This window comes from Sebastes fasciatus, chromosome 5, assembly GCF_043250625.1.
Source record: "Sebastes fasciatus isolate fSebFas1 chromosome 5, fSebFas1.pri, whole genome shotgun sequence".
Lineage (NCBI taxonomy): Eukaryota > Metazoa > Chordata > Actinopteri > Perciformes > Sebastidae > Sebastes > Sebastes fasciatus.
Window position 1 is genome coordinate 24,546,783 of NC_133799.1, and position 26,274 is coordinate 24,573,056.

Consider the following 26,274-nt stretch of genomic DNA (forward strand, 5'->3'; position numbering starts at 1 on the left):
TCTGTGCTGCCTCCTTTGTGCTGCAAAGCTGTCCGTTTCCTGCAAAATCTGACTTTATGCCATGCAATATATGATGCAGTGTAGAGGCCATTAGAGTCTGCGGGTCGTCTTTGTGATGGTAGTCTTTGTTAACAGACATTCTGTCTCGGAATTAATGTGCTGATGATTTATTCATATTACATAAGTACAACACATACTTCTATAGACAAACTACAATGTGCTTTGTTTTCACTACATTTGGTGAATGTAAAGAACATGATATACTTGCTTTTTATCCACACATTTGTGTAGACATGGCATTGTTTTATCCTTTCCTGCATAATTTGTGTTGTACCTGGAGGATTAAAGATTCCACTGAGCAGTACATTAGGGCTGAATCATCCCTGGCCAACACTGCAATTGTCCTCCCTGAGAATTTTAGATTTTGCAAAATGTAGACATACGTAACTAAACTAAAATGTGATTTTTTGAAGTGGGGTTATATGAGGTATTTATCCATAATCAGTGTATTACCGATAGTAAATGGCGGTCTGCACGCCCCCAGTTTGGAGAAGGAGGGAGGAGTACCAGCATAGAAGCTAAAAGTGTGTCACGATTTTCTCCAAGGCAACGATTCCATTCGCTTTTCATTTTGAACATGCTTTTGTTACACTATGGAGTCTTGATTAGTAAAGATCGGCAGATCATTGGTTTTATGTCCTGACAACTGTCATTTACTCTTTGAAATTATTTTTTAAAAAGAGAACTGAACTCCCTTTTTATTCAGAAAGTGTTTCAAAACAACTCCAACAGTCTACAATATAAAAAGCTGCATCTTTTCCATATCAGTATCTGTGTGACCCACCTCAGTACATAATCATTACAAAAACAAAACATAAATCCTTCTGCAGTGCATTACACGTGTGATGTAATCTGGATAAAATACGGCTTGGGGCGCGCCGACTGCCATCTACTGTAGGTAATACACTGAGTATGGACAAGTACCTCATACAACCCCACTTCAAAACATCTGAACTATCCCTTTAAGGAGGTTACTGTGTTGATGACGGCAGAAAGTATCTCTTTAAAGCTTTCTGCCATTGTTGCTTACCTTACTTTACATCCTGATATACTCCTCCCACCGTTTTATGGGCTTACTTGCTGATGCTTGCTATAGCATTAATTTCTGAGGACACGCACAACTAACACTTGGAGGGAATGCAGGTTATGCATGGTAGCCATCATGCACATGTGGGTGCATCGTTAAAATCATGCACAACAGCACTCTAAAACATCACATTTTATATCGGATTAATAACAGCAGTGATACAATTGAATCACAGTACAGTCAAAGAAAAATATTTTAGAAAGTAGCTCTAAAAGATTGTGAATTAAAAAGAAGACACCATATATGATTGTCTATACAATTTTTTTGCCATAGGGAAATTATTTGGGAGAAGAGAAAAATCTTGATTAACACACTGTACCGTATTACCGGTCTGCTGGTCACCAGAGAGCCAATATGTGGGAGTTCGACGGAGCCCAAATCAAACACTAATATATTCAAGAGTGTGTACCAATTACTTTTTATGATTATCTCTGACCTGTACTGTAGGTGGGTGTGACGGACGGGAATTGGTTTCTCAAGTCTTGCCATATATGTGATTGTACATATGTGTGTGTCTGCCTGTACTGTATGTGTGTGTGCTCTAATCTGATGGCTGCAGCATGATCATCTGCTATATTTTATTCATCTGGGAGTCACCAGCTAATGGAAAAAGGAGGTGCTTGAGTCCACATGCATATGTGTTTGTCTGCATCTGTGTGTGTGTGTGTCTTAGCCAGGTTGGTTGGGGGGGTTTCCTGTCAGTCCTCTGACCGTTACTCTGATTAGCCGTGTAGATAGCTGCTCTGTAAACTGTCGAAGATCGGTAGGTAACACATAGCAGGAACAAAAAGGAAAACCGAGGAGGGCGGAAGTTGGACTGTAGTGTATATAGATTTAGTTTAGTTATTAGTGTGTGTTTGTATAATTCCAGGCCTACAGTAGAGTTTGTGTGTGTGTGTGTAGTGCATATAGAGGCTGGTGACAACTGATGGTGAAGCAGAGAGAGCTTAAAAGATGGTTCTCATTTCTGTGGAATTCAATCACTGAAGTCCTTGAATTCATTCATGAATTCATGAGTTAGAGCCGTGTCCAGGAGCGCTGCAGGAAGGCAGAGAAGCTACAAGGAAGGAATACCCCGTTATGTTGAGGCTGTTTCAAATGGATTTGCACAGATGCAAAGATCAAAATGTGTATGTTATGTACACTATATTTCAGGCAATATGTTGGCTACCTGTTAGGGTTGGGCATTTGGACAAATATTGATTTGATTGACACGACATCGCCGTTATTGTTTTGGGAGATGTCGTCATTTTATTTTGCTAATTTAACGGCACTAATTTAACGAGAGCCGCTCAGCAGCTGTTCTGCAGCCACAGAGAGAGGGACAGCGGAGGAAAACAGCATGTAGAGCCGGCATATTTTCACATCTTAACTCTGTGAAATAAGGGTTTATGTCAACCAAACCCGAGTTGGTGATTGTTGGAAAGACTAACTAAGAGGGTTTTGGTGAGTTTTATTTTGTTTCTGTCCAGTTTGAATGAATTGAACGCTCATGAACGCAATATCTCAGGAACGCCTGGAGGGAATATCCTCAAATTCGGCACAAACGTCCACTTGGACTCAAGGATTAACTGACTAGAATTTAGTGGTCAAAGGTCACTGTGACCTCTCAAAACATATTTTTGGCCATAACTCAAGAATTCATATGCTAATAATGAGAATTTCACACAAATCACTAACAGGATGAAATGATAAAATGATGACATTTTGACAGACATGGATGTAAACTGCAATTTGACTGGTTTAAGGTTACCGACCGAATTACGTCGGTACTACCGAGTACCAATTCATGTAGGGCTGCCACTAATGATTATTTTCATTGTCGATTAATCTGTTAATTATTTCCTTGATTAATGGATTAGTTGTTTGGTTTATAAAATGTCAGAAAATAGTGAAAAATATCGATCAGTGTTCCCCAAAGACCAAGATGACGTCCTAAAATGTCTTGTTTTGTTCCACAACTCAAAGATATTCAGTTTATTGTCATAGAGGAGGAAAGAAACATGATTTTTTTTTTTTAAATTACTCAAATCGATTAATCAATTATCAAAATAATTGGTATTTAATTTAATAGTTGATAACTAATCACTTAATTGCTGCAGCTCTAGATTCACGCTAAAGGGACTGTTTGTAACTTTTTAAGCGTATAAATGTAGCGGGTCGCCACACATGCGCGTTCCCATATGCGCGCTCGCGTGTGGCCGGAGCCTCGTCTCCGCTGCCTGCTTACCTTCACTCAGACAGAGCGCGCGTGCTCGCGTGCTCGCGTGCTCGCGTGCTCGCGTGCTCGCGTGCTCGCGTGCTCGCGTGCTCGCTCCACCTCTACTAGACGTGAACGGGCGCTCACTACACACTGCAGAAGAGTTAGTTTAGCTCTGAGAATATCTAGTGAATGTAGAGTGGACGTTTGTGCAGAAATAAATGCTGCAGCTCCTCCAGATAAACAGAGGTTTTCCGTGTCTTGTGAATTGACGGGGCTCCTCCACGTGTTACGTTGTCGTCTCGTTACCGACCGGGTGCCGGTGTCTCCCTGCGGCTGCCGGCTGCCGGCTGCGGTCGGGAGGCGATAACGTAACTCGTTGAGGAGCCCCGCTGCCTGAGCCTGCGCTGAGGCAGGAAAAGCCAACACTAGGATCAGCATTGATTCATGGAGAGACCTTTGTCTGGTCAGCTAACATTACTGCCAAGCAGCTGAAATATAGAGTGATATTGTGGTTTTAGCTGACTTGTGTCGCCTCACTGTTTTGAGCGATGCTCGTCCATGTCTATTTAGAGCGAGCAAGCGCGAGCTCGACGCTGACTTTCGTTGATTTCAAGGCCACAGGCGTCGCTGTTAACAAGCATTTCTGAAAGTTACTATTATGGCTTCCTTCTAATTTCTATTCTAAGCCATATTTCTTTCGCCAAGAAAACGTGTCAACAAGGCATCTACTAAATAAAGTTGCGCTCATTCATGGGTTTACTCACAGTTAGATGTCCTTTCTGTCATTGGATGCATATGATTGATTTGCAGCCTTTGTGTGTGTGTGTGCGTGTGTGTTAAACTACATAAACCAACCCAAAACAGGATATGCCGCGGCAACCCAAAGTAAAGAAAAAAGATTAACTTAAACTTTGTCTTATTGAAATGAACAAACTATATTAAAGCCCTTTAAAAAAACTATTTCGGCTCTTGGCGTCCTTAAACAGCTGCGCTCTCCACAGCTGATACTAAATCAGGATGACGGCAACAGGATGACGGCATCAACTGGTGCCAAATTTATAAACAATTCAATGCTGTGGTTGGCCACATGGGGCAAAAATACCAATTACTATCAACATAATGTTTCTCTTATAATAAGGAATTCAACTACTCCTTTCTCAATATTTGGCTCCTACAGTTACAAATAGTCCCCTTAAATCAAGTATAACTCAAATAATATCAAATTTATTCAAGGCTATCCCCCACAGACTTTATTTTCTCAGTATAATGCTTAACCAAACAGCTTTTAAAATCTTCCTGTGTGTTCTTTGAGTTTGCTGTGTGAGCCTTTTTCCTGTATGAATGACACAGTGTGAGCCTCCATCAGCAGAGATGGCCAGCAACATTTACCCTTTGATCTCCAAAGCTGTGCTTGCTGAGTGCTTACTTCTCAAATACAAACCACAGGGAGATTTCTTTTTTTTTTTTTTCAATTATTTCTCAGCTTCAGCATTCCAACACTGCACTTCATCTACTTCTTCCTCACCCATCAGTCCCCTCACCTCACCCCTACCAGCCTCCCTCCCTCCCGCTCTCCTCCTTTTCTCTGTCGCTCAGCAACCATCCGTAATTAATGAGCTTTTACAGTTCGATCTGATCTGCCTCAGGATTGGACACGTCTGATAAGCCGAATGGAATATACACACAGGCTTGCCCCTCTCTGCTCACAGCTGCCTGGAAATATAATTACTGGAGGATGAATACACACAAACACACACACACACGCACGCGCGCACACACACACACACACACACACACACACACACACACACACACACACACACACACACACACACACACACACACACACGCTGAAACGCACACAGACGGCGTAAGCCCAGGTTAATACCAATCTTTTTCCTCTTCTCTGCACTAATTAGAAATGTACTGACGAGAGTCATTTGTTTGGAAGTTGAATGCACTGTGCACTTGTTGTCGTTATTCAGAGACTCAGAAAGTTGGATAATTAAATCTATTTAATGATACGCTTTAGCGAGCGTATGTGTGTATGTTAATGACATGCTCTGATGCTCTTAATGAGCATGTGACAGTGGCAGGGAGATGGAACAGCATTCCACATCGTCATTACTTAAACGTAATCTTTCTCCTCTGTGCCAAATGACAGTTAACACACTCTCTTATCAATCTGCCCCCTATGGCCTCGCTCGACGGCTGCCAATAGACTGCGGCTCCTTACAACGTCTTCATCACCAGGAAGTAGACGGAAGCTGTATTCATGACACAACTAATTCCCTAGATGAAATGATGTTCCTATACCCGTGTGAATCCGGGTGTATAGATCTGCGGGTAGCCACTAAATCTGGTCTGCAGTGAGGAGTGATGCAGGTGCCTGTGTGTGTTTCCTCATAGATTTGACACAGTGGGCATGTAAGGGCATAAGCACATCCCATACAGACACTCATTCAGTGTGGAGTGAAGCAGCACAGTCAGGTTTATTGCTGTGGCCATAGCAACAGCCATGAGTGGAGATGGAGATGACTTTTTTTTTTTATAGTGGTGATGCACTGAATGTCCTTGTTCAGATGAGAGAGAAGGAGAGCGAGGGATGAAAACGCAGTCAGAGTGAGGGATGGAGAGAGAAGGGAGGGGTGGAAGACATTTTTTAGAGAAGACCGAGCGGAGGCTTTCTTTCATATCCTTTTAGCGGTTTGTTCTACAAGCCGGCAGAGCTCTGTGACGGACTCTTTATGAGTTTGTCATTTTCTTCTCTCTCTCTGTCCCCTTGAACAGTGGCTTCGTCCACAGCTGGTGTTACATATGGAGTCACTATGTTGGATCAATGCAACAGAAGAGTTGTGACATTTTACTACTCAACACATAACACTCTTAAAGGAACAGTGTGTAACATTTAGGGGGATCTGTTGGCAGAAATGGAAGAGAATATTAGTATGTTTTCTTTAGTGTATAACCACCTGAAAATAAGAATCATTGTGTTTTTGTTACCTTAGAATGAGCCGTTTATATTTACATAGGGAGCGGGTCCCCTTCACGGAGCCGACCGACATGTTTCTACAGTAGCCCAGAACGGACAAACCAAACATTGGCTCTAGATAGGGACATTCGCATTTTCATGTTTTTGCATCGGGCCATTGTTCTTCTTCACGCTTGGCACACGAGAGGAGTTTCAGTTGGTTCCAATCTGCAACCTCAACGCTTAGGGGTGTAAGAAAATATAGAGTATCGTGATATTATGTTTTGTGATGCTGTATCGATTAAAAAAACAAAACAGTATTGATTTTTAATAAATATTTTACAAGCAAAAATGAACTTAGTCAATACTTTATTTCATTTGCAAAGAGAGACGCCTTCTCAATGTATGTGCCCTCTCAAAGTAGTGCTATGATGTTGGATGTTACGGGGACTGTGATAAATGCAAATGCAGATCCCTCTGTTCTGATTGCATAGAAAAGTAAACTTTTCTTAGCCTCAGCCTCTGCCATCAGTGTATGAATGTGTGTGTGAATGGGTGAATGCTGACATGTAGTGTAAAGCGCTTTGAGTGGTTGGAAGACTAGAAAAGCGCTATATAAATACAAGTCCATTTACCATCTCAATATATTGAATCGTAACCCTCATGTTACGTATCGTATCGCCAGATTCTTGCCAATACACAGCCCTATCACCGCTAGATGCTGCCAAGTCCTACACACTGCAACTTTAATATTGTGAACATATTACTCACCAGGCTAAACGTTCAAACTCTTCTCCAATCTAACCCTGTCTGATAGAGTTACTCATTTCTAAGGGTGCGCCGATCGATCGGCCACCGATTGTTATGGACCGATATTCGTTCTAAATAGTTTGATCGGTGATCTCTGTAAAGAGATCTTTGTTGACGACACACGTCAAAACAGCCGCCCCTATTATTTTCTGTGTGCACCAGCCACATCAGCGGCAAGCTTGTTGACGTGCCGCCCCGGGACACTTCACGCCACTGTCCTATTTCCAGCCTCGCTGCCTCTGAAAAAACACATTTTTCCACTCGCACCCCCTGCTTACTACATCCCAGCTCCTGTAGCAGCTCTTCCTCTCTGCTCCCCTGGCGGCTCGACTTCCGATCTCACTCATCTCTTGCTGTCGCCGTCTCTCGTGTGTGTTGATGAATGGATGAGGAGAGACTAGTTGTTGAGGTTGAGAAATATCCCGAGCTATACGACACACAATGGCAAAAAAGATATTGCCTGGTGAGCCATATCTCTGGAGATCGGCTCTTCGGGTGAGAAATCAAGTTTAAGTAGTGGGTGTCCACATACATAAAACATTAAAGCTAATGCAGAGGTGCAAGAATTTTTACTTTAGTAAAAGTAGTAATAACACCGTGTAAAAATACTCAAGACACGCTGCAGCGCAACACCTCCTATTGGTGCTAGCGGCGGCACTTGACGCGCCGCAGCGATGCAGCTACATGTCACACCGGCATGCTATCTGAAATCACAACTGGAGCGGCATTATGCCGGCTTTGTTTGGTTCAGTGTAAAACAGCAAAGTCGGTGTACTGCAGGATCTCTGTATAAAAGGAGCTTATGAGAGAGAGTGGAATATGTGTTACATTCTGCCTGCCAATAAATAAACAGTTGTCAGTCCATGATACTTTCTCATCTCTTAAATTTAATACTTAATTTACAATGTTGTTGAGAATAGTTAAATGAATAAGTAATGCTACAGGATTAATAGAAGGCTTCAAATAGACCCTGTGATCTGTGATTGGCCCCAAAAATCCTGATCGGAGCCCCCTTTCTCATTTCCTTTTTCCCAATGGGTGATGCTCCACTTGACTTCCCCTCCCACTGTTTATGTGTTCATCTCTTCCCTGTCCTCTGTGAGGGTGTCTGTCTGAGGCTAATCTTTGTGTTAGGGAGGGCTGAATAAGCCCGTCTTTGTCAAGGCATTAGGTTTGGAGAGGATGAATACATTAAATGATAAATGGCGGTGGTGAAGGTGGCGGCGTGTGGATTTGGATTCATCTGTATGCCATCGCCCCTCTTCCATTTCTCCCCTGCTGTCATAAGTGTGCATTTATGTGGTCTCTATGCCACTTTGTATTTTAAAGGGTCACTTCACCCAAATTACTAAAAAACGTTTTATCTTTTACCGTGTGTGGTATCCAGTCATGCAGATATATTCAGTTTGATGTCCTGGGGGACTATTCATTTAGTAGAAAGTAGTTCTACCGAATGAAAACTCTTTTTCCTGAAATTTGTGTCAAACGTAATTTTTCAGTGCTTGGAGCAGCGCAGACCTCATTCCATTCACCCCAATTGTATTGAAGTGGAGGCAGAGATGAATATCTCAAAAGCTTGGCAACTAAAACAAAACTTCCTGCAGGGCTACACACCATCAGTACAGGGGTGGACAAATACATGCCACCATGGACACCCAACAGTGTTCAGGTTTCCATTCCAACCAAAAACTCCAATCACTAGCCGTGTTTCCAAGTGAGTTTTAAAGGGACTATTTGTAACTTTCAGAAATGCTTCTTAACAGCGACACCTGTGGCCGTGAAATCAACGAAAGTCAGCGTCGGGATCACGCTTGCTCGCTCTAAATATACCTGAACGAGCATCGCTCAACACAGTGAGGCGACACAAGTCAGCTAAAACCACAATATCACTCTATATTTCAGCTGCTTGGCAGTAATGTTAGCTGACCAGACGAAGGTCTCTCCATGAACATGATTTAGATCTGATCCTAGTGTTGGCTTTTCCTGCCTAAGTGCAGGCTGAGGCAGCGGGGCTCTCCAGCGTGTCTCCCTGCTCTCTCCGCCCGCAGCCGGAGAGAGCAGAGGAGACACCGGCACCCGGTCGGTAACGAGAAGACAACGTAAATCTCTGTAGAGCTCCGTCACTTCACAAGACACAGAAAACCTCTGTTGGTCTGGAGGAGCTGCAGCAGTTATTTCTGCACAAACGTCCACTGTACATTCACTAGATATTCTCAGAGCTAAACTAACTCTTCTGCAGTGTGTAGTGAACGCGCGTTCACGTCTAGAGGTGGAGCGAGCTGAGCTGTCTGAGTGAAGGCGAGCAGGCAGAGGAGGAGGGTACAGCGGCTACACGCGAACGCGCATATGCGAGCGCGCATGTGTGACGACCCGCTACATTTATACGCGTACAAAGTTACAAATAGTCCCTTTAAGTGAACTTTTGAAATGTTGTAAAAAAAAAGAGAAAAGAAATGTGAATAAGGCCCGTTTCCATCAACTGGTTTTGAGCGAATAAACAGCAAAGTTGTATCACTAGTTGGCGCTTTAGGCAGTAAACACATTTTTAGAAGAAATGGAGGTTGCGAACCGGAAACAAAACATGTCAGCTTGGCCATCTAACCATCTACGAGAGAAACATGGAGAGAGGTCTTCAGGAATTAGTTTCAATTTGGCAAGTTTTAATTGTTTTTTCATGTCAGCTAGTACTGGTCATGTTTCATCTGTCCGGACACAAAGACGAACATTCGCACGTTATAGGAATATCCGATATTCAGCTCAGCTGATCAGGCAAGTCATGAGACTTTTTCGATAAAGGCAAAAAACACCGCAAATGAACGTAAAAACTTTTCTTTTTTTTTCCCGCAATTTATAGTTTAATCAAATTTCGCCGTTTCCATACAGTTTTTCTTATGCGATACTTCAATATAAACATGGAAATGCGGCTACTGATGAGCTCTCCAAGTACATGGGGAAGAAGCCATTTGTAAAATCACTCACAGAAGTGACCACTTTGAGTGAAAACCTGACTGTTTTAACTTCAACTTTATTGAATTCATATATTAGTTTGTGTAATCCACCATTTATTTTTCTTTATTAAATTCAAAATAATGGTATTAAAGTGCATTGTTTTGTAATAATTGTGTATTCTCAATAAGAATATGAATGTAAGTTCTCGAAGCTTTTGAATTCAGGACTTTAGCGCCAATATTCACTTTGAGAAAAGCCTCTGGTACTGTTAAAGGTTCTCTATACGATATCCAGAGCATTAATATAGCAGCAGACAACTATTTGCCATGTAAAGATATAGAGGAGCAATATCTACCTGAGCAGAGAACAAAGTTGCTCTTCTTCTGTGTGTGTTGTAAAATATTTTTTTTCCCTGCAATTTTTAATTTTATCGAAATTTGCCGTTTCCATACAGCTTTTGTAATGCGATACTTCAATATGCGAATAAAAATACGTGAATGGAAACACGGCTAATGATGAGCACTCCAAGTAGCCTACATGGGGAAGAACACATCAGTAAAATCACTCACAGAAGTGACCACTTTGAGTGAAAACCTGACTGTTTTAATATCAACTTCATTATTGTCCCCGATGCGAAGTTTGTCTTCCAGCTCAGTGAAACATAGAGTACATACAGAATTGAACATAAGATGGTTGGTTGGTGGTTGCATGTTGATGTTGTTAAACTCTGACAAGGTTTTTATCTTGACTTCAGCCCTTTTCTTTGAATCCCATGTGCACAAACACACCTTGGAAAAGCGTAAATAGATTTGTGAGAAGACGGGATGTAGCCTACATCTCAGCTTTTGTTGAAGGTAAATCACAGAGCCCCAAAGAGAAACATGACAGTGATGTACACTTTAGTTAAGGGAGGATTCTGCTATTAGGTGGAATGTGGTAACTGTGATCGAGGAGAGGAGGGGTAGAGGCAGAGCGAGAGCAGGAGAGAGGCAGGCTGGGAGGGGGACTAGGTTGCTGACTCGGAGCTTTGCCGCGGTGAGCTTTGAGCTAGCGTCTCTCCGAGCTCTCTGCCTGTGTGTGTGTGTGTGTGTGTGTCTGTAGGCTGCTGTGGTGCAGACCGAAGCCTAGCCACGTTAGCCTCCCTCCTTCACTTCCACAGCTCAGTCAGCCGGCACCTCCGGTGAGCTTCAGCTGCAGTTAGGCTCTACAGTCTCTGAGTGTCTCTGTCTGTAGCTGAGGATTTCCTGTCCCTGCAAGGATTCTCTCTCTTTCTGGCCAAAGCAGAGAGAGGGACAGAGAGGAAGAGGAGAGGAAGAGGAAGACAGGAGGGGGAAGAGCGACAGCGGGCCGGCAGTGACCTTCGTGGTGTGGTGGCAAAGCAGAGGAGGAACCGGGAACGGGCGTAGGATCCATCAGGTGTGTGTCAGCACTTAAAGGGATGAGTAAGAGAGTTTGAGAGTCTGCTGTGTGGATTTGTAGTCAGAGGCTGTGCATGGTACAGTGGGAAGGATGCTTTATATATATGGAATATGTCAGAGGGAGATATCTTTACACTTAAATGTCATTTCAGCACTAGTGTTCAAGTTAAGAAAGTAGTGCTGAGCCAAGGGAGAGGAGTTGCAAGAGAAGAAGATAAGCATTAAGAGAGATATTCTTCAGTGACATGCTGTAGATGGATAGATCCTCACAGAAGCCAGATATAGAGATGCTGATATGAATGAGGGAGAGGGAAATATAAATGGAGAATACCAGAGATGGATGGAGCAGGAGAGAGAGGGAGATGTATGTTGTGCCAGCTCGAGCTCAGCGAGGATGACAGACGTGTGTGTGTGTGTGTGTTTTCTTACTGGCTGGCGAGAAAAACGCCTGTATCGGAGTATCAATCACTGTGGGCTGGGCGCTGCCTCAAGGCTGCAGGCTGGAGAAGTGAGCACTCCCAGCTATCTGGGAGCATCTGTGTAATATGTGATTCTGTGGGATTTTATCATAGTACATTACGCTTTTTTTTATTGGCACTGATGGGCTGGAAGCCTCATTATAAAAGGAACATTTTTGTTAGAGGGAGGTGGCCCTCAGGTGAGTTGCAGCATGTGGTTGTGTGATGTGCTGTACATCTACGCCTGTGTGTATTACAGGATCTAACACCTGAAGCCCTGCTGCACTACAGTACTTGCTGCTACATGAACAATTTTTGCTGAAGGTTTTTGGAGGTTGAATCAAATCAGCAGGAGGTTGTAGCGAGGAGGTATACTTTCCCTCAGACAGAAGGCCTGGGTTCTGTCCTACATGATGTGGCCTTGAGACAGTGAATCTCATCATCTAGTAGGGGTGGGGGAAATATAGCTACAGCATAGTGTCGGGATATTTTGTGTAGCAATATTTGATCAAGTATTGATCTTTTATTATATAAACTATTAACCTCTTAACAATCCGATGGCCCGTTGGTGAGCGCGACTGCTATTCTGTCTTTCAGAGATTGTAGCGGACTCGGTCTTAAAGCTAGCGTGAAGATACTGTTATCATATCAAACTAGGAAGAACGCTGAATGACACTCCAAAGTTATGCTAACTTTTGGGCAAGGAAAAACTGGCAGGGCCATTTTCAAAGGGGTCCCTTGACCTCAAGATATGAGGATAAAAACTCTGAGATGAACAGACTGAAAACTGCATCTTAGTAGATAAAACAGATGTTGCCAAACTGCATAATTTGCAATTGAAAAAAGGTAATAAATCGCAATACTCAGCATATCGCAAAATGTTTAAAATTGCAATAAGATTATATTGTGACTCCCCTACCACCTACAGGTGGTGCTAAACCTTCCTGCTGTCAACTTTTGTCATCCTTGTGCCAATAGATTTGTGAGCTTTTCTCAAGGGTACATTGGCAGGATGATGAGTAGTTGTTGGGAAATCTCGCTCAAAGCCACTTGCTCATTTCCAGAGGTTAAATTAGTCCCTTTAGACGTTCACTGATAAGACTGTAATCCTAAACGCTAGAATGTGTTGTACAACATAGATGGCTAGGTAGAGAGCACGGGGATGTGGGAGGATGAATGGACAGGAAAATAGGAAAAGCAATTAAAATGTCTAAGACGAAACCTGCAAGTCATTACATCGGCTCCGAGCCAATCGAGGGGCCTCGGTGAGTGTTTGTGTGTCCACATGTTTATGCACATCTGTTTGTTCGACAGCCAGAGCTGGAGAGAGAGGCATAGAGGGAAATATTCTGTGTGTGAGCGAAATCGGGGTTTGATCTGCACGCCTTGAGGATGGTCTGTATCTTTCTGTCTCTGTCTTTTGGTCTCCCATCACATCCCCATCACGTCTTTATGAGGTAACAACTAGACATTGACCTACTGAGAATTAAGCTTGACTCAGACTAATCCATTCTGGACCCTGCGTGACTCAGCAGCAGGCGCGCACACACACATACACACACTCGGCTGGCTATTCTGGTTGTTAAAATTCTGGTCTCGCTTCTGTATTGCTACAGTACAGCGCAGAATATTGACTGTGGATACTGGCCCTGATATAGAGTGGATATGAGCGGTAATATTACTTTGTTTGAAAATAACTACGGGCTACTGTATCATACTGGCAGTTGTAATATCACACTGTTTGCTGTACTGCATTTTCGGCGTACAAGCGTGTCTGAATGTGTATACAGGTGCTGTGCAGCGCTCATAACTTTATACCCCTCCAGAACATTATCTGTTAAACCAAGGGGGGAAAAATCCAATTACATTCTCTGTACAGTGTATGGGGGAAAAAATGAGATACTGCTTTTTATATCTTTTGATTTTTTACAAATCTCTTTCAATCATCAAATGGGCCGGATGTCCCTAAAACGGTACGCCTTTATTGTATTAATTTGGCATGCAACATGTCTGTGGGTTTGAAAAAGTTATGTGTGCATAAATGTGTGTGTGTTTCCAGCTAAGGGCGAGTGTGTTATCCATGTGGAGGTAAAAGCTTTCCCTTGATAGATCCTGACAGAGAATTCCATTATCTACGTAGGTGTTTTCTATATAGCCTCTATGGATGGAGTTCGGTTTGAAGCACTGTATAGGTGCGCGAGAATGAGCAATATAAATGCACATATTTCTTTAACGTGGTGCATGTGTGTATGTGTGTATAAGTGCAAGCTATATAAATGCACATATTTATTGTATTCCCGCACCTTGTCTTTTTGTGTCCTTTACGCATTAAGAACCCTTGGACATGGTAAATGAGGGACGGAGGGGAATGAAAGGAGGAGAGCGTTTCTTCCCCTCTCGCCTCTCTCTGGTGCTGCTTGGCACTATCATGGCTGTAATGAAGGCTCATTTATCTCCATCTCAGCCCAATCTCATCATTCACAATGGGATTGCAGTAGCTCTGGAATGAGGCTGAGTGTGTGTACTGTTTAGAGGATGGTCATGTATGTGTGTGTATGAGAATGGATGTTTGCAATGCAATCAGTGATGCAGAAACGGACCTGTTGATGTACCTGTTGAGTAGAAACGAGTGAAAATGGGGCACATTTGATACAAAAAAGGGCTGCGTTTTGTTGTGTTTGGTCAGCATTGTGAGGGCAAACTGGCGGCGCAGAATTGGATCAGTGAACACAGATTACATTCAGAGGTCAGGTTAAGTGAGCATCCATTTGAGCGGTGGAGCCACCTCCTCGGCCCGGAGCTGAGAGGGAACAGAGGGATGAGGAGAGGGCAGATTGGAAGACAGACACACAGAGAAACAGAGGGACGTGTGTGGAGAGATAAAAGGCTGAGTAATGTCATCATGGACCCCATGTCCTCCAGGTCTGATTAAGAGCCTCTCTGAGCACTCCCAGACACTGCACTGTGATAGGCCAAGGTCACGGCGAATCACGGCGCAGCGCTGCAGATTGATGCTTAACTCCGTCAGGAAACGTCGGAATCTAATTTGGCCAATGGGCTTCCTCTCCACTTCAGATGAAGAGGACGATTCCCCTCGCCTTGGGGCCCTCGGAGGGAGCGCGTGTGTTTATGTGTGTGTAAATGTCTGCTGGCTTGCAGCCGAGTCAGATGAGTGTGTCTGGATTCATTCTGCATGTGTTCTCCCCGTGTGTTAATGTAAGCTCAGATCTGTGTGGGTGTGTTTAATGTACTTCTGTTTGCATGTGTATGCCTCTCTCTCTCTCTCTCTTTCTCTCTCCTCCAGTTTGTGTGGCAGCACCACACTTGTCGGCGTGTGGTTAAGGAATGCGTTGTAGGTGATTGGCAGGCTATGATATTAGTTTGGGAATAATAAGAGTGTAATAACTCGGTGGCGTTTGCCTCCCGAGAGCGACTCTCAGGTAATCACATTTACTCAACACAATCACTGTCTCGCACGCCAGCGCCCGGGACAGGGCCACGCTCTTTTTCATTTCCTCTTATGAATGTCATGAGCTCTGGTATGTGTGAAGTGTTGTTTGTGTGTGTGTGTGTAAGTGTATGTGTGTGATGCTGTTAATGCTGTCTCGCAGCTTGGTTATGAGTGCGAACTGCTTCTGTTTGTATTTTGCAGTCTCTGTAAATGTCCATAGGTAGCGAGGGCTTTGCAGATGTCAGAGATGTGATAGAAAAAGGGCTGAAAGTAAAAGCACTGCTCTAGATCTGGACACATCGTTAGTTTCCTTTTGGAGAAGGTGCTGTTACTTGTACCCTAAATTATCTAAATATCATATTCATATCATTAGTTTGTGTAATCCACTATTTATTTTCTTTTTTAAATGCAAAATAATGGTATTTAATATTGTTTTGTAATAATACTGTATTCTCAATGAGTACATGAATGTAAGTTTTAGAGCTTTGAGCTCAAGACTTTAGCGCCAATATTCACTTTGAGAAAAGCCTCTGATACTATTAAAGCTAAGTTGGGTAATGGGGTTCGGCCATTGGACAAACATATTGGCTATCATCGATTGGCTGAGTACATCGTCGGTTGTTTTTTTGGGCCAATGTTTGTCATTTTATTTTGCTAATTTAATGGTCCTCCGAAGAACAAGAGCAGCTCATCCGCTGCTCTGCAGGCGGAGAGAGAGGCGGCGGGGAGAAAACTGTGTGTAGAGCCGGCATATTCACATCTAACTCTGTGAAATAAGGGTTTATTTCGACCAAACCAGAGTTGGTGATTGTTGGAAAGACTAACCAAGACAGTTTTGGTGAGTTTTATTTTGTTTCTGTTGCGTTTGAATGAAGTGTATTTTATGATGGGCGAGGGAAGGGGGGCGTGCCGCACACACAAACACCTGCGCCAATATATTGGCAATCGCCGGTTGTTGGGCTTACAGGTGCCGGATGGGAAATTTGTGATGTATTGTAGAAACGTTTTTTGATGTGGTTGTTGAAATTCTTATTACATCCCGACCGCAATCAATAAATCAAATACTCTGGTATCTGTGGCTGTCGCAGGACTGTAATAAGCCCGTCCAATTATTTAATTCTGCCCGAATGAAATGACCTACCTGCGCGAACACTTCTCGTGCACTAATTGCGCGTCACCGGAGTCTTCTACAAGCTGCTAGCTTGACAGCTGTGAGTACTAATAACAGCCATGTTCGTTGTTTACGTTCATTATGAGTGTCTTTGGAGGGAGCCCTGAAGTGACGGACTCTCAGTGTTGTGACTTTCTCTCTAGATTTAGGGTTTTTGGAGCTAGTACTGCTTGCTACTTTCATTGGAAAAGAGTTGGCAACACTGGGCTGTATTTTTCGGATGGATGCTTTCAAAATCTAGCTTACTCTTGCAGGTTTCTCCAATGTTACCGACCCCAGCTTTAAGGTATAATACAATCTTAATAGGTCTGTCTGCAACAGAAGAGTTTGGCCTCCCTCGTAGAGAGAAGTTTAGAAATAATGTGGGTGCAGCAACAAAGTGCACAGTCACTGTTTTTTTCCCAGACTGATCCAAAGGGCTGTTGTAAGTGAAATGCAATGCAGCAGAAACTCACACATCAATTATGGTGATGCAGTATGGCAGCTTTGGTTGTGTTGATGAAGACATATCATCTTTTAGGAGAGACAATATCTACACTTTAGTCACACTCTTCTATTTGAGCAGCAGATGTTTTCCTCTTGTTCTAACCGGACTTGATTAGTTCTGTTGGTGGTGACAATAAACAACGGCAGAGAGACGTACTGTAACTGTTGTCATGACTTCATGGAGCTCCAGATCCATGAATGAGCATAACTAGCTGCTACTTCCATGTTGGATGTCATCCAAGAAGGTGGAGGTCATCCAAGGAAGTTGGATGAAGCAAAATCTTTTTTAGCGGCATGTGATCATGTTATCTAAATGATTATTACACTGATGATTATGGCATAAAGGATAATCATGATTATTTTGATCATTATTGAGAAATATTTTATCGCACTTTCACATTTAAATAAACAGAGCACTGCTTTCACTTCCATGTTGTGCTGCATTCCTGCTAATATGCAAATCTTTGCATCAAAATAATACTTAAAAATAAGCTTCTTCTTCACCTGAATCTGTCCTAAATGACAAGAAACCACAGTATTTTACTGACCAAGTCATGTACATCAGTAGAGAACATATTTATCTGACAAGACAGGCCAGTTCAGGATATCTTTTACCACCTAGACCGAAAACAAATCTCCTCAAATGTGCTGTAATTTACAGAGCTATTACAGGATGGAACTCTTTACCAAATCACGCTATTAAAACAAATACCAGAGACACTTTGAAGAAAGCATTAAAAGTGTATTTAATGCAATTAACTGCATGAGCGAACAGTAAATGATTCTTCTGGCGTGCCAATGTTTTGGTTTGTGGTGTCTAAAGGTTTGAAATAAGTATACCTCACTGTATGGAATCATTTTTATGGAAGGTAATGTGAGGACATGGATTTTGGTATGTAGTGTGATGTTTGAATGTATATAATGTATATGATAGTTTGTGAGTTTTGTGTCAGACCCCTGGAACACTATTACTAGACTAATGGGGATGATGTCCACGTCACATACAGATGGTTTACCAGCTAACAAGTGATGCACTTTCTGTGGTTTGTCTTAAACATTGGACCGTAATAATGCGTCGTTAAGTAAAGCTGGAGGAGTTTATTTTTGGTGTTATTGGGCAAAAATTCCACAATAACTTTTCAACATATTGTAATTCAAGTGATACCCCAGGGTGGGCAGTTTACTGGAAAAGCCTGAATTTGAAAATACAGCCATTATCCTGCAGCTCTCCTCTCTCCACTCTCCACTCTCCACTCTCTGTCCTGAGCCGATGACATGATCCTGATGCTGTTATATAGCGGCATTTCTATGAGTACTACTGTCCTGTTTTTCTTTGCGAACGTGTGGGCCTGTAAAGCCATTTGAGATGACATACTGTGATTCCAGGCTCTAGTGAGCTGCAATATCAGCGAAGCGTTTCAAAGATGGAGAGAAAGTGTTGCTAATAGTCTGGCCTTCTGCTCACCGTTGCCATCATGGCTGCACCGCAACGGTGAGCTCATGCAGAAGGCTAAACTATGAGAGAGATGGAGAGAAATTAATGCTTTCCCCGAGCTACTGCCGTGGCTAACGTAGCCGCTATGTTAGCCGTAGCCATGAGCAGAAGGCTATTGGCAACATTTTCTCTCCATCTGTGAAACGCTTTGCCGATATTGTCAGACTCTTTTTGATAAGTCCGTCTCCCTTTGTTGGGTTTACTTTGCAGTTTAAACATTTGTTGTCAATGCTGGAATAGCAGCTTTTCCTGCAGGATGTTGAATCAGGCTTTCACTATCTGAAGGTTGTGCACGACGGGCATCTGTATTTCTACAGAACGCTCACTCGTTCCCCGTCACGGGCTAGATTTTCTAAAGCCTGAAAACAGTGTGTTCTCTCAGAACACTTGAGTAACAATATGCTTAAAGATTATTATCGAATTTTTGCCAAATGATGCCAAGAATATACGGCCTACCCCCCACTTTAATGTGTAATTTTATCAACCTTATTTTATTCAAACAACATTGCTTGTTTTGTCCGAACAACAGTCGAAAAACCAAATATATTCAATTTAAAATTATATAAAAGAGAGAAAAGCATTATTATAATATTTAAGAAGCTGGGACCAGCAAATCTTTGGTATTTTTACTTGATAAATGACCTCAACAAATAATGGATTATCATCATTGTTGTTGAACGATTGTATAGTCTTTGACTCACTCACTTTGTGCACCACTTGCAAGCCTATATATGGGTAAACCATGGGTAATGTTTAACTATCCATCGGACAGTGCTAATGCAAGAGGATGAGGGATTAATGCAGAGAGCGAGAGGAGCTTGTAAAGTGAAAGGTGTTCTATCAGGAGGTTTAAATGGGCGAGTCCTCGGTGGTGCAGCAGAGGAAAGAAGAGAGGGAGGCAGCAGGTAGAGAAAGCAGTGAAGGGAGTGGACCAGGCGTAGCAATATGGCTGAGCTGGTGGATCGATAATATGCTCTCTGATCCATAACATATTAATAGGAGGGAATACATTATTACTGTTAAGAGATGTCAGGTGGACAGGGCAGACACACACACACACCTCTGAGTGCTGGGGAATTTTCAGCTGAGCGAAGGTGAGGGACACAACATTGCATCTGGGCACAAAGCCAAAGAATAACCCTCAATCCTCTCCCCATTCTTAACCTTGGGACACTCTGTAGAGCTCCATCTCCACTCCTGTCCTCCTCCTCCCCCACCTCTCCCCCAGATGTACCCCCCTCTGTCCATTTCATTTCCTCTCTTAATATCCTGATTGAAGTGGTCACCTTTCTGTGTTGTGGTTAATGAGCAGCAGGTGTCTGAGTGCAGCTCACTCGACCATGGCTGGGGCCGAGGGACCAACTCACAGTAGAGCAGCTTCTTTATCAGCCTGAAAAAGAGGAAGAGTCTGCAGTCAACCCTCCTAAAGCATTTTAATGGGCTTTCATGAAGAGTGGAAATAAAAGCGACAGGGCAGTGTTAGATGTGGCATTAGAAAAGTGTGATACTAGGTTGTTGGGTGTTAAAATGTTATTGCATCGTCTTAACTGTGTTTTCAGTGGTTGAACTCAGTAAGACCCTGTTTAAGTGAAGATTAGCACTTTTTTTTGTGATGGTATTTTTTAAGAAAAGTTGTATTTTTTGTGTGTTTTCCTACAAATGCTCAGCAACATGAGCGATCAGCGCGCCTGCGCAAGCCCCTGTGTTGTTTAGGCAACAAAACTACTTGGTTAGGTTTAGGGAAAGATCTTGGTTTGGGTTAAAATAACTAAGGAAGTGGCATTATTTAAAGTTCCTGTGAAATGGAAGTTAGAGCATCTTTAGCTTTTGTACTGTGACATATCTCATAATGAAACGGAATAATTGAGTGTACAGTTACAAGGATTTTATTCAAATCCTTCACATTTGATTGGACAGCTAAAAAGTTAGCGGGCTTAGAGTTTTACTTGATTCGATTTTCAACCAGCTCTGTGGTACTGCAGCGAAGGCAGTACATGGAGATGAACCGCGCCCAGAGCCCCACGCTCACCTGCCGGCAAAAGTCCGGCAGACGTTAACCGCATGTACTGTCGCGCTGCACTGACACAGAGTTGGTAGATGTTGATATAAAAATACTCTGATACTGATTTTAAAAGTAAGTCAACGTTTGGGTTAAAATAACTATGGAAGTGGCGTAAAATAAGTACGGAAGTTACGTGACAAATAAGTCAACGTTGACTTCTGGGTTTCACACGGGACATAAACAGCGGTCTCCAGGGTGAAGGTCCAGTGTTTTTAGACCCATCCTTTCACCCCGACCTCCTCCCTACTCTCCACTCTTTTCTAAGTGTCGCTCTATACGTCAACCTTCCTGCCTCACGATTACGTGGATTACATACAAATTGATTACGTGGGGTATATACGAATTATAGTGCATTACTTATCATAGGTATAGCTACGAACAGTGTATGAGAAGAGCCTGAACCCCTTTGCCAATACAGAAGTATACTAAATATGAATCCAGTATACATTAAGTTTCAGTAACAGTGAGTATGTTTTTTTCTGACACTACTGTTCTGGCTGTGTAAGTTGTCCAATGCAATGCAACATAGTGCTGCAGTTTATGTGGTTTGAATAATGCACAACTACACCCACGAGATATGAAGAGAGAGACAGAAAAAACCAAACTGGTATATCGTGAATATAATGTTGTCTTCTTTCACTCACTCTCATGTCAAACCATTCTCTCCCATTGATTTCAGTTGAAAAGTTGCCATGACTTGATGAGCATACATATTTGATATAAATAGAGTAATGTTGTCTCAGGTGACAGTCGAGCCTAGACTACAGATGTACACATTCTTCCCACAGCAATGGAGCTTAAGAGTTTTGATTAGCCATAGCCAGCCCAATTCACTGCACACACACTTGCTTATCTGGGTGTCTTTGCTCCAGTGATTATATGTCGAGGTATTTGGACACCAAAAGTATTAAACTACCTGCCAGCGAGATAAATGGGGCTTGAAGTTTCATTGTCCTGATGCTACACTCATCATTACAATCAGCAATTAGTCATCATTGCTGCAATCACGTTATTCATCCTCTTAACCAATCACGCAGAACGCACCGAAAAATAAAAAATGCTTTGTCCAAAACAAATTGCCCCACTCGAGATGTGTCGTCTTGTTAACTCTCACTTTCTCCGTATCCTTCATTGTCCTCTTTGTCCTGTTGCTGGTCATGTTTGCTAATATATGCCCCTGAACTAACTGCACTCACTGCTAGTGTCTCTTTGCAGTGCTTTGGCTCTCTTTTTTTCAGTTTCAATCCGATTCCGATACCTGAATTTAGATATCTGCCGATACCGATATAATTCGGCTATCGGAGCTCCTTTTGTATAAAATTTGCATTTCAATTTATCATTCAATTTAAATGTATTCTGAAGCATTTTATTTGAACTTTAGGTTAAATATGCTTCACATACAAACAGGTGTAGGAGGGAAAATTGCTATGGAAACTCCATTCATATTTTGGAAAAACTTGAACACATCAAGTGCACAGCAGTTATCAGGTACTAGTAGATTTCTGTACAGGAGTTCAAACGTGATAAGAGCATTTCAAAGAGGAGTACAATGGCAAATTGACAACTCCTTCGTAAGGTTTTCAAAGGGAATATTTTAAATGCAAGAGCTGTGTAGAAGTGAAGTGACTTCAGTTCTCTTGGGGACTAACTGACGAGCTAGTAAGCCCACTTATGCTGTTTAAATCAACATCAATGGGCAATTGAAAAGTGGCAATACAGAAATTTTGGATGTTTATAAGAGAGAGAGAGAGACTTGGAAAGAGAGGAAGACATATGTCTAAGATGATAGTGGACAAACTCCTGTTGTATTGAATGGCTTTGATACACTACAGATGTTTCAGTGACAGAAACATCTGTTGATCTGAACACAGAGACATGGATGCAATTTCCATTTTTAACTGCTTGTTGTGATTTGAACAGTAACTGCTAGTCATGCTAAAAGTACAGTATCTATGCTGGTTTTGCAGTTATGAAGTACACCGTAAGCTAAGTTTGTTTTAACTCTGTGCATCAAATTGTTTGATATGTCTTGTTATTGATGTATGTTTCCATATCTGTAACGTATTCATTTTTGCGCTCCCTTGATTTATTGATTTGGACTCATGGTGCCTATTATATACGGTTACACCGTGAAACAAGGCACATTTAGAATGAACTATTTTGTGTGAAGGGTGAAGAGGCTAGCAAACTAGTTTTTTAGTGGTCTTCACCCTCAAAAGCCAGCGATGTACCCTTGAGAAAGTTATTTAACGTCAGCCATGCTCCAGTGAACAGCAGAGGACTGACTGTACATACAGAGCACATCAGCATTTGTCTGTGTATAGCAGACCATTAGACAGTACGTACAGCAGTACACAGTGAATAAGGAAGGTATGTTTACTGTAGGTAGTGTATTCAGTAGGGAACAAATAATAAATAAAAAATGAGCTCTCCAAGCTTTTCCAGGATCTCACACCTCTGATTTGATTGGCTGAGTGGTGCAATGTTATTTTTGCTGTCAGGGGGAAGCTGTAGGTGCTAATGGATTGCAGCCATTTCTGAGACACAGAAATAAAAGTAACACATAGTGGGTCAGTGAAGCCTCCAACCATATTCTGGCATTTTGGCCATCGTAGCAGTGCAGTGTGTGTACAGTTTATTTGTTGGTGAATAAATGCTACAACTCCTCAGACCATGGATGTATTAAGAGAACTGGATACAGCGTTGGAGGCGGGCCCCCGTTCATTCCTATGAAAGTTGCTCAGTGGCGCATGAAGCCTAAATGGCTTGACTTCCGTCTGGAAAAGTACCCAGATCTTGGGCACGTGGAACATGCGCAGTAGCGTCCGCTCGGTCACATGACTCGGTCACGGGGTCCCAGCGTCACGCTGTCGTCACGGATTGCGCTCCAGCCTCGGTCTGGGCCTCATTCACATGAATCGAGGAAGGGAAATAACTCTGGATTCAGCTATTAGTGCGTTTTACAACTTTTTTAAATAAGGGCTATTAGAGTGTTCGTAATGGGAAGTTGATTCACCTAAAAACCTCTTTTTCCCCAATGTAAGTCACGGAAGTTAAAGTACCGCTGTTTGGCCACTACAGAAGTTGGGATCAACGACTGGCAAAGTTCCTGGGGGCTGGAATAAATGCTACAACTCCTCAGGCCCGAGCCAACTTCCTGTATCCTGCAACTCCAGCTCAGACTCACTTAAGGTGGGCTGTTAAAGTGGACCAGCTATTCTCATTTAAGTGACAAGCCGCTCCTCTGAGTTTTGCTCTGCTTTTTAGCTATTATTTAATATTTCTTTTAACCGATAGCATTAATCGGTTAAAATTCTTAATGTTGGTTAACGGTTAAACGGTTAATTATTAACATCCCTACCCATCTTGAATTTCCCTCGGGATCAATAAAGTTACTATCTATCTATCCATCCATCCATCCATCCATCCATCCATCCATCCATCCATCCATCCATTGCATCCCCTGCTTTATGGTCTATCTGACTCTAAATGGGACCATAATTTACTAAATGAACATCATGCTGTATTGAAGAAGACTTGAAATTAGTGATTGAGACCATAGACTCATGTTTACAATGTTTACTGAGGTAATAAATCAAGTGAGAAGTAGGCTCATTTTCTCATAGACTTCTATACAATCAGACTTCTTTTAGCAACCAGAGGAGTCGCCCCCTGCTGGCTGTTAGAGAGAAAGCAAGTTTAAGGCACTTCAGCATTGGCTTCACTTTTCAGACCTGGAGGTAGACTACGGCCTCCAACCTCCAATGTTACAGTCCTGGTGGAATTTTGAAGCTATAGGGCGCTCCGTCTTTCTGTTTACAGCTAAAAATAGCTCAGGTTTATCACCATCACATGGTCCCCTGGGTGTTTGTTTGTAGAAAGTGAGCACGGGTTAGAGAAATGGGCACTGCATTCTGTGTCCAGCTCCAACTATATGTATTTATCTCTAAGCCACAGCTGAGCTTAAACTGGGACGGAGAGAAAAAAAAAGAAAGGTGGACAGTCGGACAGAGAGGTGGGTGAGAGGGAGCACAGGACTGATGCCAATAGCCTGGCTTAGGGTCTGTAAGTCTGACAGCCATAGATACAGTAGGTCCATATGCATTAGAGCATTGTACACATTGTGTGTGAGAGAGAGAGAGAGAGAGAGAGAGAGAGAAAGAGAGAGCTGTGGAAAGCACTAAACTACAGACATAGTTTCACTGCTGATGTCAGAAAAACGTATTGATGCGGTTTACCCCTTTTTTGTTAGTACCCTCCCTCTCTCTCTCTCTCTCTCTCTCTCTGCGGTGTGAGTGAGGCGAGGCCAGATGAGTCTCTCTGTCAGAGGGAATGCAGCAGTGAGGGAGGCGAAGCTTTATTTCTCAGTGAAAGGTGTATTTTTCTCTTGTCAACAGCCATGGCTGCATCAGCCTCTCCTTGACCCCCACCCTCTCCCAATCTCCATCTTCTTCCTCAGATTTCTGCGGCTCTTTTCTCTCTTTGCCCCCCCCTTTCCTCTCTCCCTCTCTGCCTCCTATCTGGAGCTGTACAGAGGACAGATTGAGGGTATTATTTTTCTTCGACTGAGTTTTTCTGCCATGCAGTGATACTGAAGGTCCCATTCTGCTCCTGTGTCCAAGATAAATCAAAAACATTTTTCTACCGCCGCAATCAATGCCCTGGCCCTTTTTCAACAGCTCTGCCTTTTTCCCCTCTCTCTCTCTCTCTCTCTTACACATAGGCACACACTCCCAGACACACACACACTTCCTCTTCTCTGTTTCTTCCTGAGGCAATGGTTCTCTCTTGAACGCTGACATCAGATAGCCTCCCTCCAGCAGTCCACTCCTCTGGGAGGGATTTGCATCTCATTTGCATATCATTACAGATTTAATAGAGCAAACTGTGCTCCATCCTGAGTGAAAATGACGAAGGGGGGAAGAGGAAAGGTGAAGATAGCCGAGGGAGAGTCGGTCTATGGTGACTGTGTGGGCCGCCAAGCAGCTGTTGCTGTCTCGCACACAGCTATGTCCCTCTGCAATTAAACATATTCTTGAAAATCAAAATGATGATGATGTGATACCTTACAGAACACTAATTACTAAAAATCCACGTTCACAGCATAGCCATGCCCAACAGTGTGTCATACGCTTCACTCCATTTGTCCAGACAGCAGTGTCCGAAATTAACTTTTGACTCACCGGCCAAGGGGTCTGTTAGATGAAAAAAATTCACCGGCTAAGCATATTTTTATCGTCCTAACTAATAGATTGCCTTTTTGTGTCACATATACATTTATTACAGTGCATTTCATTTCAATGATAAGATATTATGTTGAATACAAACTTAGAGAAGAGACCAAAGCAAAATTTGAAGCAAAATTATTTAAATATATTGATCAACGGTGAATCAATTCAAGCCTGAATACTAGGCTTGGGCGGTATCTATTTTTTCATACCTTGCTGACATTTCACCGGGTATAGACTACTATACGGTATGTGATGGTATTTGTGTAAAAATAAAATAAATAATAATTTCACTAGAGTGAGAATAGCTGATCCTCCTTACAGGTCAGCCCACCGTAAGTAAGCCTGGGCCGTTGTTGTCACTAGCTTTGATGCCAGCCTCCTTCACTTTAATCAGCAGGTCTTCTGAGATTTACTCACCAAAC

The 26,274-nt window shown here is 42.6% G+C and overlaps 1 protein-coding gene across 2 annotated transcripts in view; it reads left to right on the plus strand.

Moving 5' to 3' along the window:
* dab1a (DAB adaptor protein 1a) overlaps positions 1 to 26,274 on the plus strand; it is a 330,333-nt gene that overhangs the window by 44,015 nt on the left and 260,044 nt on the right. The window contains exon 1 of one of the 2 annotated variants that reach the window (XM_074636002.1): positions 11,084 to 11,496. The exons of the other annotated variant lie outside the window; for it this stretch is intronic. The gene's annotated coding sequence lies outside the window, so the exon portion shown is untranslated. Of the gene's footprint in view, positions 1 to 11,083; positions 11,497 to 26,274 lie in introns of those variants that run through there. 2 annotated transcript variants of the gene reach the window in all.